This window comes from Spinacia oleracea, chromosome 2 (assembly GCF_020520425.1).
Source record: "Spinacia oleracea cultivar Varoflay chromosome 2, BTI_SOV_V1, whole genome shotgun sequence".
Classification (NCBI taxonomy): Eukaryota; Viridiplantae; Streptophyta; class Magnoliopsida; order Caryophyllales; family Amaranthaceae; genus Spinacia; species Spinacia oleracea.
In genome coordinates, this window is record NC_079488.1 from 22,474,229 (window position 1) to 22,492,717 (window position 18,489).

Below are 18,489 nucleotides of genomic sequence, written 5' to 3' on the forward strand. Positions count from 1 at the left end.
CCCTGCTTCTAAGTTGAATCTTTTCACATAACTCCTCAAAGACTCGTCCTTCCCTTGCTGGATCCGACTCAAATGCATGCTAGTCTTCTTTTCTCCTTGTGAGCCATGAACCGAGTGGAAAACAATAGCTCAAGTTCATAAAAAGTGCGAATGGTTCCAGCGGGGAGTCTCTTAAACCACTTTGACGCTACCCCTAACGTACCCGGAAAATACTTACACCAGGTGGAGTCGTTTGTTCCTTGAACATACATATGGTGCCTGTAAGCTAGGAGGTGCATATCCAGATCTGTAGTTCCATCATAGGCGTCGATGTTGGGCGGCTTGATCTTAGGTTCCTTCGGTGGTCTCATAATATTATCTGCAAAATGAGTGGAATGTCCAATGGCCAGGTTGGACACTCCCTCTTGAATGTGATACACAGGATCCTGGTACCTTGAGTACGGCTCCCGCCGGGAGGACTCATGACGGCGAATTTGACTTGGTCGGGTGGCCCAAGGGCGCGCCTGACTCAAGTGCGTGTAAGTTTGGTAAGGTAGAGATCTATCCGGCATGACGGCGGTTGACCCTGTGTCAGAAAATTCAGATTCAGAGTCAGGTACCAGCTCCGCTTGTGGATGCTCACGTCCTCGAGACGTTTTTCCGACAAGCCGCTGGGGCAGTCGGCGCGGAAGGTAAGACAGGGTCTGATTGGCTTGGTTCCCTGGCAACCACCTCCTGACGTCTGTAGACACCTACTTTTGTCCCCATTCCCGAAAGGGAAGGTTCGATGATGAGAACACAAATCTCCACTTGGCAACGCATCTCCTATAAAATAACGAATCTCAATCACCCTTTTTATTTCAGCCAAAACTGCTATTTATGGAAACCTGCTAAAGATAGTAGCTGCCGTAAAAGGTAGTTGTTAAAAGTGGCAAAGTCATAAAAGATAGAAACCTGTCAGAATTAGGTGTTGCACTCCAACATAAATCCTAAAAGAGATAGAATTTGCAAAAGGAATTCTATTCCTGGTATAATTCGAAAATAAGAGTTACGTATTAATTAAAATCCTAACGACCCTAGAGTTCGTAACGGGCCCAGACGCATTCCGTCATAGAGTTAATATGCACTAAAAGACTCGGATAAATCTCAAAAGCTCCGTATTCTAAGAGTCCAAATCTGACAAAGAACTCGGCCCAGATCCCATTTTCAACGCCTGGATCTGGGCGCCGAAATCTTCGGCGCCCAGCCCTGGGCGCTGAAAATGCCTGGGGCCGTGTCATCTCTGAATTCTTTTTTGATTCGTATTCTAAAAATCTATCTTTCCACAAACTCCTTCCCTATAAATACAGCCTCAAAACCGACGTGAAAAGGACACACAATTCCAGAACCTGAGTATTGACTCTAGCCTTAAGCCTAGCCTCACGCTGCGAAATTGATCCGGCGTTCTGTCGCAATCGACCCAAAAGTCGAACAGAACGCGTCCTGCCCCTTGTAGCCGATGAATTAAGCCTAAATACTGGAACATTGCTTGGAAACCCGAGATTCGTTAAATAAAAGGAGAAATAGCAAAGCCAAGTGGTTAGTTTTCTGAGAACCGTAACGCACCTATCAAGAGTGCGTTGTAATGTGTCCCTCATATGATTTAATCGCTTTTATCACCCTTTTATAAAATTGTCAAACTATTAACTTGATTGATCTATCACGCCTAATAAGATAATACCTTGGACAATTGAATTATCATGCTAGGTACCTTAAATCAATCTAAATAAGATAATCACGATCGATTTAGTGTTATGTGTTGCATATTGCAAAAATCAATTCAGAATAGTTTAATAGTTTAACGCATGTCCCTTCAATTATTTATGCTGAGCTAGTAACGATAACCTTCCTCTGGAGTTATCGATGAGCACTCCTCTCGGTAGTTACAGTCCCCCAAAATCTCAATCTCTGCCCTGCGGGTGTACGTTGAGCGATCCCCACACCAGGGATCACAAGGGAACCTATGGCTGTCGTGGTCGAACATAATTGCACTCCCTTTATGTCACGATAACCGGGTTTTGTCAATTTTTCTCATTGTCGTTAAAAACTGAATGGCGACTCCTATATTACTAGTCGATTGGGTGTAAACTCACAGGAAATCTAACTACACTTGATCTGACGACGTCATGCCCACGAGGGACGAGGTCATGCATTAGCCTCGTGCTTTTTCGACCCCCTCACAGTGGCGACTCCACTGGGGCACGTTAATGAAATACTCGTGCTCGTAGGTAATCAAAATAGGCGAAGGGTGAAACGATCCTACTCCGCGAATATTTCCTTATCAAGTTGGGACGACCTGAAAATCAGCATATTAATGTGAACGGACAGAACCGCATAACGAATCTTGGCTCCATTAGTGTGTTTCATCTCGGGAGTTGAGACTAAGGATACCCATCGCCACTCGCGGGGTGCATACCCTTCGAATGTTGTCCACTCGGGACTTTCGCTAGTAGTACACCTGTCCCGAACCCAATCGCTCGCCCACTAGGTCCCTCTCATTGGTGCATGCCCCCTTGGCTTACATCGTGATTGGCCTCTTGGGACGAAATTCGTCTGTTGAATGCACTACCTCGACCGGTGCATGTGTTGGATCTACGATAGAAGCGGTACCAAGCCGGCGCAAATATTACCCATAGAAGCCTATCATAAACTTCGTGACATATTATTTTTTGCTTCATGTTGTAATGCTAGTTATGTGTAGCGAATTACGTGATTGTGTTGTGATTGTGTGTGACAAATACTACCGGAAAACCAACGACCCTAAAAATTTCCCAAACATTCATAAACACCAATTGGCCAAAGATTTGTACCAAAATACGTGTTCCGCAAGTCCCGGGAGATCGCCACAAAAATAAGCGACGCCCAGGACGGCCTGTAACGGATCCCACAACGCGTAAAGGACGTTATTAGGCGAGCACACAAAATTAAGTCGTATATACGAAAAAAGGATACGCGGGAAGAATACGAGTACCAGTCAGGGACGCATTTTCAGCGCCCCTGGCTGGGCGCCAATCATTTTCAACGCCTAGAGCTGGGCGCTGAAGTTTCTGCCTGGCCTTTTGGTCAGGCAAAGTAGCCTCGGTACCCGCGCGTAAAATATACGTAGCAATAAAAAATAATTCGCAACAAATTTGCTACGAGGACGTATGAAAAAAGGCACTCGATCCTAAGAACGACTTATAAAATAAATAACTCCTTGTGTCGTCATTAGGCCTCCTATGACGACAATGTTCGGCACCAAAACAGAGCACGCTGATTAAATGACCTTGAATGTCACATGGGCAAAGCATTCAAAAAATGATGTTCAAATAAAAGTTTTCAAGGAAAAATAATGTTCGAATAAAAAAATAAAAAAATCCGAGTCTAGACTAGGCTATGCCAAAGTACAATCTAAATCCTAAGTCTTAGTTGTCTTATATATAGAATCGGTCCTAATGCTTGGTGTCGTTCTGCAAGTTAAAAGGTTAAACCATACCAAGTCTCCCTTCCTAACATTTAAATCAATAAGCACCCATATGTAATTGTCATCCCTTGCTAAGAATCTACGACCTCAATACTCTCTCTCACCAATAAAAAGAATATATTATGTAATTCAAGTATTTGCAAAATGGAAACAGTCACATTCTGAAAATCATTCCTCCATTGTCGCACAACCCCCAAAGTGAGCCTAAGGTGTCAATACCATTGGCAGAAAAAATTAATGGCCTCAAGGCTTATGATCACATTGGGTCACGACTATCACAGTCCTCTCGAGCCACTCGCTCCTTGAAATACTCCTAAGTACGGACTAAAAGATTTTCCATGAATGCAACATGACGAACCATGAAAATACCCAAGTCGGCATGCCATAAGGCTACCATTGGGGTAAAGCAATACACACTAAGAGGGAAGCCGCACTAATGATTCTAGTCTTGCAAAAATGAAAATTCGATCTCCCCAACTAACTACCTTGCCAAAATTAAGCAAAATGGCGCATGACAAATGAACACCCAAGGGTTAAAATCTAAAGTGTCAACCAACGAAAGTTATGGTCCAATTAGCCTAAGTCTGAAAGTCGCTTGGTCAAGTATTATAGGCTTACGCCACGTCATTATTTTGAGTCTAGGCCACCTCCTTGTATTCATACATGGGTTATAATCAGAAAAATTAATGAAAGTTCGAGTCTAAATCACAACTTCCAATTAAATCCCGGAAACTGGAATCTGAAAAGAAGCAAAAAATTATTTTTCGATGTAATTCTTTCGTTAAATTTCAATAAAGTAAAAACAACATTTTGAATCTACGCTATTTGCACATTTTAAGAAACGACTAAAAACGCTTGCAAAGTAAGACAATTTAAAAGTCCACCCTAGGCCTACTAAATTTAAAGGTCCACCCTAGGCCTACTGAAATTAAAGGTCCACTATAGGCCTACCAAACGAGTCTCACTCAGTCTCGCCTCGTGACTCAAAAACCACAACCATCTACCTTTTATCCCAAATAAAAAGGGGGAGAAATCCCAAGCCAAAAAAGACAAAAGAGAAAGAGAAAAGGGAGAGCGAAAAGAGCGAGCCATGAAATACTTAGCCCGTACCTCCCAAAAGTGCGAAATTTACCCAAGTTGTTAGGTTATGATACATATGACAATTCATAAATCATGCGGAAAAACCATTTAGCCAGGAATACATATTATTTACACATAATCATATAGCATAGTTTAGATGCATACTCTTTGTTGCGTGCCTTCCCTAGTTGCGCCCGAACCGAACAAGAACAAGTCTTTAGGACTCCAAGTGTCGTCCCTCCGTAGATAGTCCACAGCACGTCCGGATCCGCCTTAAGATTGACCAACTAGAATCGCCCTTAAGGTACTAGAATTTTCGGCATTCTTAGGTAAGAAATATGACTGAATTTTTCTCTCAAAACTCACTTTGAATACTTGAATTAATCTCTTAAAATATGTGACCCTAGGCACGTATTTATAGAGTTATGGAAAGGGAATTGGAATCCTAGTAGGATACGAATTAATTAAATTTAGAATCCTACAAGAACTCTAATTAATTAATTTATCCTTTTAGGAATAGGAATTTAATCATATACTAATTCTAATAGTTTTAGGAATCATGCATGAACACAAACTCACACACACACGGCAGCCACGAGGGCCGCCCATGCGTGTGCGTGCGAGCAGCAGCCCACGCAGCGAGGCCATGGCCTTGGCGCGCGCTGGGCCTGCCTTGCGGTGGGCCTGGGCGCTGCCTTGGCTGGGCGCGCGTTTGGCTTGCTGGGCGATGGCCCGACTTCGTGCTGGGCCTTCGTCCGGCAGGCCTCGTCCGATGCTAATTCGTACGATACGCTTCCGATTAAATTCCCGGTTCCGGAATTCATTTCCGATACGAACAATATTTAATATTTCCGATTCCGGAATCAATTTCCGTTTCGAACAAATATTTAATATTTCCGTTTCCGGAATTATTTTCCGATTCCGATAATATTTCCGATTCTGACAATATTTCCGTTTCCGGCAATATTTCCGATTCTGGCAATATTTCCATTTCCGATAATATTTTCCGATACGTACCATGTTTCCGTTTCCGGCAACATCAACGACTTGGATAATATTTATATTTCCGATACGATCCATATTTCCGTTTCCGGCAATATCATCGTTTCCGGAGTATTCATTTCTTGCCTGTGACGATCTCAGCTCCCACTGAAATCAAGATCCGTCGATTCCGAATATCCATAGATGGAGTATTTAATGCCATTAAATACTTGATCCGTTTACGTACTATTTGTGTGACCCTACGGGTTCAGTCAAGAGTAAGCTGTGGATTAATATCATTAATTCCACTTGAACTGAAGCGGCCTCTAGCTAGGCATTCAGCTCACTTGATCTCACTGAATTATTAACTTGTTAATTAATACTGAACCGCATTTATTAGACTTAACATAGAATGCATACTTGGACCAAGGGCATTATTTCCTTCAGTCTCCCACTTGTCCTTAGGGACAAGTGTGCATTTCCTAATTCCTTTGTCGCTCGATGCTTGCTCTTGAACATAAGGTAAGAGTTGTCATCCTTATTATGTCCAGAGGTGTTCCTCGGTTTCAGAGTTCAACTGATCAAATAAACAGATAATCATAGCCTATGATTCATCCGAGCACGGCCATGCATTTCACAGTTTCTAGCTCTCCGAGTGGCCTTGTATAACTTTTAAGCATCTCATCCCGATTTATGGGAGGACAATCCCAATCTTGCGATCTTGAGATTAGACTTCGTTTGATAGGTGATTACCTGAGCGTTGCCTTTATAGCCTCCTTTTACGGTGCGACGGTTGGTCAACGTCAAAGCAACCAGTTCTCAAACAAGTAATCTCAAATCACTCAGGTATTGAGGATTTAGTGTCTAATAATTTTAATGAAATTTACTTATGACAGATTTTCATCTCTTACAGTAAAGTTTCATAGGTCTTGTCCGATACTAGTCTTCCCAAAGTAAGTATCTATGCAAATGATTATGACATTGCCATGTCCACATAGTTCAAGAAACAGAACTACTAGTCATCTTGCATTCTAATCGTCTAACGTTTTCTATGCGTCCAATTTTATAGAAAACTCCGACTAGGGACCATTTTCAACCTTTGACATTCAAGTTCACTTGATAGACATTTCTTAGTCACAGGACTGGTCCTGACAGTCTATCTTGAATATATCGTCAAATTTGAAGGGACTCATCATTTAATACTAAACCAAGATTAAATGGAATATGAAAATACATTTCATATATGATAAATGTTCAACCCCAATGTTTTATAACCATGGGCCTCAAACCCATCTTCTAAAACAATTCATGGAATTCAAAGCTATGCTTGATTTCCAGTGCTACAACGTGAGTGTTGCTTCTCACTTGTTGCATAGGTTTAGTTATCATGCTTTGCCAATCTTAATATCCTTTTCATCGAATGTTCTTCGAGATATGATGATAAGATCTTTTCGAGTTTGTTTATTATGTGATCTAGTCTTTCTTACTTCGATGGTGGTTTTACTCATTTTGCAATGAAGAACCATCAAGTTAGCAGACGTTTTTCTTGCTTCAAGAGTGGTTCTACGCATTTTTCAATAAAGAACCATCAAGCCAGCAGATAGGTGATCTGCCCAAGTTCAGTGAAGAACTTTAAACAACCCTGTTTTATTGCTTCTTAGGCAATAATTACTTTTACTTCAACTGTATAGGTTGCTAGTGATGCTTTGTTTGGATTTACCTATCCAGGCAGTTCATAGATATGTGGAAGATTCTCCAACTATATCTTAGAACATAGAAATTATTATTTTAATTTCCCACGCAACAACTCATGGTCTCCAACCCATGTTGCCATTTTCAAAACACGATGCTCTATAGCTCGTCCTTATCAATGGTTAACTCCAAAGGGTCTTGCTTGATCCTTTGCCAGTGTTTATGCGTGTAGCATCAATATTTAGCATATCTTTATTTCCTTGAATCAAGAACTATTCCTATGTACCTTTTTCAAGTACCATAAGTATTCTTGATCTCAATCTAGTTGATCTTTACTTAGATCAATAGAGATTGGTATATGTTCGTCATGGCTAAAGTCATACGATACGTTTTTAGCGATCCTCATATTATATCATACATGATAAATTCTTTTGCAGAATAATTCCCAATTGAATTCTATTCATGTAACTTTAGCTTATCTAGTTTCAGTAGATACTAAATTCAGCTAAATTCTTTGACATATAATATAGGTTAATAATCTTATTTAGATCCTTTGATGTTTAACTTAGTAAATGCTTATACATAGTTCAAACATCCTTTACTTAGATTTATTCACATGGGTCGAATATCTCCAATGGAGACTTTCGTGTTTGATTTAGTAAATGCCATTACTTAATCCAAAACAATATCATAAGATCTTTGTAAATAGATCTTAATACCCAGTATGTACTAAGTTTCGCCATGGTCCATCATTGATGAATAATTTCAAATCTAAGTCATTAGCATTTGAATGTTATTTCACAATAGAGAGATATGTGTGTAATACACATAGGACCAATTAAGTTTTAAATACTCCCACTAAACTTCTTATATATCTATAAGAATCATGTATATTTTATGAAACTAAAATGCTTATTAGCTTCACTTAAAATACAGTTCCAATTCCCAATTGCTTGCTTAAATCTGTACTTAGATTTTATAAGCTAGCTTTCCTTTTCAAGCATTTATTTGGATCCACAAATTCTATGACATACCATGTACATATTATATTCCAACATTTGATTGAGGAATACGTTTTGTCATCCAATTGCCATATGTACCAATATGCAATCATTGCTTGAATTATAGACTTAAGCATTACGATTTTGCATGAGGTTTCAACACAATCCATGCCATGAATTTGCTTTTAACCTTTAGCAACTAATCTAGCTTTGTGTGTGAACACAATTCCATGTTTGATGGTTTTTATCCTTAAAACAAACTTGCAACCAATAGGTGTGAAACTATTCTTGCAAATCAACAAAATTTCAATTTTGTCATCAAAACATTGAGTATGTTTTATGGCCTTTAACCAATTAAACATATAGTCTATATATGGCCTCTAACCATTTTAGGGAATCTGGGTTTCGTCATAGCTTTCTTACAAGTCACTTCTTTTAGTTTGACTGCAAGTTGTAGGTTTCTTTACTATCTAATAGAAGAATTGCATAGTTTCAGTGACTTGAATTCTATGCCTACTTGGGTATAGAACATCAAACAATAGAATATCAATAGCCACTTGAAAGTCCTTTGAATATTCTGTTCTCCTTGAAGCACTTGTAAAGTCTTCTAAGAGATGTCTATTCTTTAAAGCCACTTCTAAAGTCCTTAAAGAATAAGTTCGGTTTTTTCTGAAGCACTTCGAAAAGCCTCCAGAATGTCCGTTTATGTTTGTTGTTCGCCTCGAAGACTTTCGAGGTCTATTTTCTCCCACTTGTCATTTTGGAAACGAATCTCCAAAAGGACATTATTTCGAGCAAACAAACATTATGTTCTCAAAAATTCGTGGTAGAAACAATACCCTTGTGTCTCATTTGAATAAATCACAATGAAACATATATCTAGACTTGGGCCTTAGTTTGTTGAATAACAAACACTAAGCTCCCACTGAGTTTAGCAACTCTTTAGATATATATAATTGAAAAGATATCCTGAAATTACTTTTCAATAGCTTTGACGAATTTGGTTTAGTTTGGTGGTAGTTGAGCATTTTGTTTTAGAAATTATAGGAAAAGTCTTTATGATTCATCATTGATCGAATCAAGTACTAATTGACTTCGATTATTCCAACTACGATATGCCATATCTTATGGACCTAGATTGTGAAATTACAACACACAATCATTGATGATCATATTTGGTCTCAAGTAATCATCAACATGATCTAACCTAGATCTTTATGATTTCTTGCCAAGTGGATTTTATACTTCTGAATCTTGGAACTACCCAAACAGATTCAACTTATATCACATTTGAGTCAATAAACCTATATTCACTCAAATCCATAAAGTCATAAAATCTTTCTTTAGCTTTGAACTCTATCGTCTAGGCGTTCTAACAATAGTTCATATCTTTTGTTACTTTCAACAAGTAAGACTAGCTTGTCTTAAGTTGATCTAGAAATCAACCAATTTTCAAAAGTCCATTAAAATAGAGATTTTGAATGTTAACTTGTTGATATGGTCTAAGCAACAATGCCAAAGATTAGTGGAACTCAAATCAAGGGGTTGATTTGAACCTAATAAAGTTCTTTAAAGAGTTGTTTGTTTTAATCAAGCATATTGACTCATTCCGTAAATGACCATTTCATTCAAATAAACAAACAAACAAGCATTGTTTTTGTTCTTCTGAATGTGAGTCTTTCTGTGTTTGAAGCAGAAATTTAGGTATGCTGATTATGGAACAAAATAGCCATTTAGTTCCAGCCTTTGAAAGGAATTAAAACAAACTAGATGACCCTACAACTAATGTAGCATTGCCATGCTTCATTTCCCACTTGTAGGTAATTAGTGTATCCTAGCTTCCATTGTTTGAGTTATTACCGAAGTAAGAACCTCAAGCGGTATATGATACCAAGGAAGTTTGATTGCTAGGTCACTTCTCTTTAAACATAAATTTATAGGTAGAAACGGAATCGTAAATTCCTTTCATTTGTTCCTCGTTTTCCTATTTCTTGTACCCTTTCTTATAGTCTTAAGAATTGAATTCTTTAGTGTTGACTTTTATACTTTGTTAGACATGTCCAATGTCACCAACAAGGTTCTTTACCATTTTAATTTATGTTGAATATTTTGTTTCAACTAGATGATCTTACCAGAAGCTTCTAAAGTTCTCTAAGCATCGATCTATTCGAATGTCTAGGGACTAGACTCATTCGAGAATTAAATGGACAAAGATATTAGTGTTAGGTTATGATACATATGACAATTCATAAATCATGCGGAAAAACCATTTAGCCAGGAATACATATTATTTACACATAATCATATAGCATAGTTTAGATGCATACTCTTTGTTGCGTGCCTTCCCTAGCTGCGCCCGAACCGAACAAGAACAAGTCTTTAGGACTCCAAGTGTCGTCCCTCCGTAGATAGTCCACAGCACGTCCGGATCCGCCTTAAGATTGACCAACTAGAATCGCCCTTAAGGTACTAAAGATTTTCGGCACTCTTAGGTAAGAAATGTGTCTGAATTTTCTCTCAAAAACTCACTTTGAATACTTGAATAATCTCTGAAAATATGTGACCCTAGGCACTTATTTATAGAGTTATGGAAAGGGTTTTGGAATCCTATTAGGATACTAATTTATTTAATTATAACCCTACTAGGACTCTAATTAAATAATCATTATCTAATAGTTTTAGGATTTAATCACACTTCGAATCCTGATTGCTTCAGGATTCCCGCACAAGCAATGCACGAGCACCGTACACCCGCGCAAGCCTTGCGGCCCACGCTAGGCGCACAGCGCTCGGCCCATTGATGCGCTCCGCGCGCGCGCGCCCAAGGCCTTGGCTGGGCCTGGCCTTGCGCTGGGCCTGGTCGAGGCTTGGCGTGCGCTGGTGTGCGTTGGCTCGCTGGGCGACGGCCTGGCTTCGTGCTGGGCCTTCGTCTAGCGGGCCTCGTCCGATGCTAATTCGTACGATACGCTTCCGATTAAATTCCCGATTCTGGAATTCATTTCCGATACGAACAATATTTAATATTTCCGATTCCGGAATCAATTTCCGTTTCGAACAAATATTTAATATTTCCGTTTCCGGAATTATTTTCCGATTCCGATAATAATTCCGATTCTGACAATATTTCCGTTTCCGGCAATATTTCCGATTCTGGCAATATTTCCATTTCCGATAATATTTTCCGATACGTACCATGTTTCCGTTTCCGGCAACATCTACGACTTGGATAATATTTATATTTCCGATACGATCCATATTTCCGTTTCCGGCAATATCATCGTTTCCGGAGTATTCATTTCTTGCCTGTGACGATCTCAGCTCCCACTGAAACCAAGATCCGTCGATTCCGAATATCCATAGATGGAGTATCTAATGCCATTAAATACTTGATCCGTTTACGTACTATTTGTGTGACCCTACGGGTTCAGTCAAGAGTAAGCTGTGGATTAATATCATTAATTCCACTTGAACTGAAGCGGCCTCTAGCTAGGCATTCAGCTCACTTGATCTCACTGAATTATTAACTTGTTAATTAATACTGAACCGCATTTATTAGACTTAACATAGAATGCATACTTGGACCAAGGGCATTATTTCCTTCAATTAGGTTGTTAACCATTGGTAAAGCTGAGCGTATTAAACTCAATGCTTTATGATCTCAAAACTACATTGTATTTTGAATTCACAAGCACCAATCGGTTTGCCATTCGATTTTGATTCTCGAAAACAACCATAAAAGTCGATATAAGAAACGTAAATTGCTCATTTTCTCTCATTTCCGTGAATCGTTCTTGGATTCACTACCAATCGAGGAAATTTACTGTTACCTTTCTAAAAGGATTTATTGCAGTGCAAGATATTTAATTATAAACAATAATTAAAACATACATTGAAGCATGCAAAGTCTAAACATTTATCATGAATAATAACTTGAAATTAAAGCAACCATGCAATTCAAACAAGTTATTAGCATTTTATTCGATTTTATTGTTCCGGCAGGTGTGAATAAAATGATTCCAAGATCCTAAAATCATTGAAGAACTAAGCACAGTTTGTCGACTTAATCCTAAAACATCTTAGGTAAGCAAAAGCCTTTTGCTAATAGTCTAGAAACTACTCTTGGTTGATAGGTACGTCTAAGAACTTATTAGGTAAACCTATCGATTTTGCCACGACATAAAAGGACTCCTTACTTATATCGTTGAGTTTCACCAAAACTAACATGTACTCACAATTATTTGTTTACCTTGCCCCTTTAGGACCAATAAGTAACACCTCGCTGAGCGAAAACTATTACTAGATTGATGTAAAGGATATCCAAGCAAGTGTATATTTTGGCATGGCACCTTATAACTCCATTTTTTTAAGTTTGGAACTTAAGGCTCTTACTATGTTGGTTAGATTTTAAGTGAACTAAAATCCTTAATCATGTATCATAATCAAGCCGTAATCTCATGCATTTTAAGACATATTTAAAGCAATAAATAACTTAAAACATGCATAAGATAAATGTGATCTAGTATGGCCCGACTTCATCTTGAAGCTTTGACTTCAAAGTCCGTCTTGAAAATCTCCGTGGGAGGCACCATTTTCTTCAAATAGGATAAGCTATAACTAATTACAACTATTTGATGGTACGCAGACCATATTTGAATTGAAAAATAACTTTGGTACTTTAGACCAATTACATTCAAATTAATGGTACGCAGACCATATTTTCTATCCTATTTGGGCCATACTAGTCACTTCATAACCTGCAAAACAGTACTTATACAATATATACCATTCACCAATTCATTATCATGAATGGCCCACATAGCTGGTTAGTAAAACACATTATGCATCACGTAAACATTTGCAGCAATTAATCAAGGGCAGCAATAATCTACCAATTATTCAGTCCTTATTAATTCTAATCAAGTTGTTTTAATATTAAGGATTCGTAGACCTAATCAAGAGTTTATGACTAAAAAGCGCTCCCACTTAAACCAATAAATTCATATGCTTTACTAATTTTAAACATAAAAATGTATTTCAAGTCTAACCGGAAACATACAAATTTAATTAAAATTTAAAGCCCATATAAATTTATAATTGAATCCACAAATTTTAATTTGATTTCAGTCGTATTTAAATTAATTCATGATTTTAATTTTAGTAAAATAATTAGAATAAATAAAATTTATTATAATTACAATATTCAAAATTAAAATCCAAGAAAATAATTTAAATTATTAATTTTAAAATTAATTAAAATTACGTAAACTGAAAATTTCAAATTAAACATTCAAAACGATCTAATCGCAACGCAAACACCCTACGCATCGCACGCCCATGGGCCACACGCACACAGCCATCGCTGGCCATGTGCGCGCAGCCCATGCGCTCGTCGCATAGCTGCTGCATCTACCCATCGCAAGCCATCGCACAAGTTGGTGCTCGCTGCGCGCACGCCAGCGCTCGATGCACGCGAGCCATCGCTCGCTGTGCGCGCTCGCCAGCGCTTGCTGCGCGCGCTCCAGCGCTCGATGCACGCGAGCCATCGCTCGCTGTGCGCGAGCCATCGCTCGCTGTGCGCGAGCCATCGCTCGCTGTGCGCGAGCCATCGCTCGCTGTGCGCGAGCCATCGCTCGCTGTGCGCGAGCAATTGCTCGCTGCGCGCGATCGACGCTGGGCGCAGCGCTCGTTGCACGCGAGCTTGCGCGAGGCAGTGCGCGTTGTGGCGCAGCTCGCTTGCTGCCCACACGCAACTGCCGTGCCTTGCCTTCGCCCATGCCCATTCGTCCATAGCTCGTGGCCCACGACACAAGGCAGGGCTGCTGCCTTGTGCTCGTGCACCATGCCCTTGCTCATTGCATTCGTGCCGCACGGGCGACGAGCTCCCTTGCTCGTCGTCGCATGCCCGCACTATACAACACCCCTTAAGGGTAACACGAAGCGTCCATTGCTTTGTGCGTGCAAGTTATATGAACGAATCGCATAAAAATTTAAAATTTATATTTAAAATTAATGACAAATTAATAAATTAATATTAATTTCATAATTTTAGGGCAAAAAAATCGAAAATTTATTATTCAATTGATTTCCGATTATCATGGATTCAAGCCTAGGTCATAAAAATTTAAAATTTATCATAAATTTACAATTTTTATGGTGGTATTTAATCATAGGTTTCTAATTAAATTATAATTAATTATGAAAATCAAATTAATTCTAAATTATTCTAATTTTCAACAAATTAATCATAATTACAAATTAGATTGCATAATTAACAAGGCTAGGCATTCAAACTTGTTAAACATATACAGTAGGTCAATCAAAAATTCAAGATTTATCAACAAGAATCGCAAATATTTAATTTAACATCTTAAATTTACGAAATTTTGCATTCGAAAAACTAAAACCTTCGAAAAGTCATAGTTAGGCTTCGAATTTGAGAATTCTGGGTTCGGCAGAAAAATACTATGTTTGTCAAAATTTTAGAATGCCTTTTACATGCGGAATTGACACAAAAATTACTCGATTTGGATGAGTAACGAAGAAACTGCCGAAAAACTGCGTACGTATAATTAAATAAACGCAATTTGCAATTAATTAACAATTACGAAAATTAATCACCCCTTTTAATTCTTGCAAATTTGTAATATTTAACCATGTTCATGCAATTTAGATTATGAAAATAATAAGGGGCTCGTGATACCACTGTTCGGTTATGATACATATGACAATTCATAAATCATGCGGAAAAACCATTTAGCCAGGAATACATATTATTTACACATAATCAATATAGCATAGTTTAGATGCATACTCTTTGTTGCGTGCCTTCCCTAGCTGCGCCCGAACCGAACAAGAACAAGTCTTTAGGACTCCAAGTGTCGTCCCTCCGTAGATAGTCCACAGCATGTCCGGATCCGCCTTAAGATTGACCAACTAGAATCGCCCTTAAGGTACTAGAATTTTCGGCACTCTTAGGTAAGAAATATGACTGAATTTTTCTCTCAAAACTCACTTTGAATACTTGAATTAATCTCTTAAAATATGTGACCCTAGGCACGTATTTATAGAGTTATGGAAAGGGAATTGGAATCCTAGTAGGATACGAATTAATTAAACTTAGAATCCTACAAGAACTCTAATTAATTAATTTATCCTTTTAGGAATAGGAATTTAATCATATACTAATTCTAATAGTTTTAGGAATCATGCATGAACACAAACTCACACACACACGGCAGCCACGAGGGCCGCCCATGCGTGTGCGTGCGAGCAGCAGCCCACGCAGCGAGGCCATGGCCTTGGCGCGCGCTGGGCCTGCCTTGCGGTGGGCCTGGGCGCTGCCTTGGCTGGGCGCGCGTTTGGCTTGCTGGGCGATGGCCCGACTGTTCGGTTATGATACATATGACAATTCATAAATCATGCGGAAAAACCATTTAGCCAGGAATACATATTATTTACACATAATCATATAGCATAGTTTAGATGCATACTCTTTGTTGCGTGCCTTCCCTAGCTGCGCCCGAACCGAACAAGAACAAGTCTTTAGGACTCCAAGTGTCGTCCCTCCGTAGATAGTCCACAGCACGTCCGGATCCGCCTTAAGATTGACCAACTAGAATCGCCCTTAAGGTACTAGAATTTTCGGCACTCTTAGGTAAGAAATATGACTGAATTTTTCTCTCAAAACTCACTTTGAATACTTGAATTAATCTCTTAAAATATGTGACCCTAGGCACGTATTTATAGAGTTATGGAAAGGGAATTGGAATCCTAGTAGGATACGAATTAATTAAACTTAGAATCCTACAAGAACTCTAATTAATTAATTTATCCTTTTAGGAATAGGAATTTAATCATATACTAATTCTAATAGTTTTAGGAATCATGCATGAACACAAACTCACACACACACGGCAGCCACGAGGGCCGCCCATGCGTGTGCGTGCGAGCAGCAGCCCACGCAGCGAGGCCATGGCCTTGGCGCGCGCTGGGCCTGCCTTGCGGTGGGCCTGGGCGCTGCCTTGGCTGGGCGCGCGTTTGGCTTGCTGGGCGATGGCCCGACTTCGTGCTGGGCCTTCGTCCGGCAGGCCTCGTCCGATGCTAATTCGTACGATACGCTTCCGATTAAATTCCCGGTTCCGGAATTCATTTCCGATACGAACAATATTTAATATTTCCGATTCCGGAATCAATTTCCGTTTCGAACAAATATTTAATATTTCCGTTTCCGGAATTATTTTCCGATTCCGATAATATTTCCGATTCTGACAATATTTCCGTTTCCGACAATATTTCCGATTCTGGCAATATTTCCATTTCCGATAATATTTTCCGATACGTACCATGTTTCCGTTTCCGGCAACATCTACGACTTGGATAATATTTATATTTCCGATACGATCCATATTTCCGTTTCCGGCAATATCATCGTTTCCGGAGTATTCATTTCTTGCCTGTGACGATCTCAGCTCCCACTGAAACCAAGATCCGTCGATTCCGAATATCCATAGATGGAGTATTTAATGCCATTAAATACTTGATCCGTTTACGTACTATTTGTGTGACCCTACGGGTTCAGTCAAGAGTAAGCTGTGGATTAATATCATTAATTCCACTTGAACTGAAGCGGCCTCTAGCTAGGCATTCAGCTCACTTGATCTCACTGAATTATTAACTTGTTAATTAATACTGAACCGCATTTATTAGACTTAACATAGAATGCATACTTGGACCAAGGGCATTATTTCCTTCAGTCTCCCACTTGTCCTTAGGGACAAGTGTGCATTTCCTAATTCCTTTGTCGCTCGATGCTTGCTCTTGAACATAAGGTAAGAGTTGTCATCCTTATTATGTCCAGAGGTGTTCCTCGGTTTCAGAGTTCAACTGATCAAATAAACAGATAATCATAGCCTATGATTCATCCGAGCACGGCCATGCATTTCACAGTTTCTAGCTCTCCGAGTGGCCTTGTATAACTTTTAAGCATCTCATCCCGATTTATGGGAGGACAATCCCAATCTTGCGATCTTGAGATTAGACTTCGTTTGATAGGTGATTACCTGAGCGTTGCCTTTATAGCCTCCTTTTACGGTGCGACGGTTGGTCAACGTCAAAGCAACCAGTTCTCAAACAAGTAATCTCAAATCACTCAGGTATTGAGGATTTAGTGTCTAATAATTTTAATGAAATTTACTTATGACAGATTTTCATCTCTTACAGTAAAGTTTCATAGGTCTTGTCCGATACTAGTCTTCCCAAAGTAAGTATCTATGCAAATGATTATGACATTGCCATGTCCACATAGTTCAAGAAACAGAACTACTAGTCATCTTGCATTCTAATCGTCTAACGTTTTCTATGCGTCCAATTTTATAGAAAACTCCGACTAGGGACCATTTTCAACCTTTGACATTCAAGTTCACTTGATAGACATTTCTTAGTCACAGGACTGGTCCTGACAGTCTATCTTGAATATATCGTCAAATTTGAAGGGACTCATCATTTAATACTAAACCAAGATTAAATGGAATATGAAAATACATTTCATATATGATAAATGTTCAACCCCAATGTTTTATAACCATGGGCCTCAAACCCATCTTCTAAAACAATTCATGGAATTCAAAGCTATGCTTGATTTCCAGTGCTACAACGTGAGTGTTGCTTCTCACTTGTTGCATAGGTTTAGTTATCATGCTTTGCCAATCTTAATATCCTTTTCATCGAATGTTCTTCGAGATATGATGATAAGATCTTTTCGAGTTTGTTTATTATGTGATCTAGTCTTTCTTACTTCGATGGTGGTTTTACTCATTTTGCAATGAAGAACCATCAAGTTAGCAGACGTTTTTCTTGCTTCAAGAGTGGTTCTACGCATTTTTCAATGAAGAACCATCAAGCCAGCAGATAGGTGATCTGCCCAAGTTCAGTGAAGAACTTTAAACAACCCTGTTTTATTGCTTCTTAGGCAATAATTACTTTTACTTCAACTGTATAGGTTGCTAGTGATGCTTTGTTTGGATTTACCTATCCAGGAAGTTCATAGATATGTGGAAGATTCTCCAACTATATCTTAGAAAATAGAAATTATTATTTTAATTTCCCACGCAACAACTCATGGTCTCCAACCCATGTTGCCATTTTCAAAACACGATGCTCTATAGCTCGTCCTTATCAATGGTTAACTCCAAAGGGTCTTGCTTGATCCTTTGCCAGTGTTTATGCGTGTAGCATCAATATTTAGCATATCTTTAT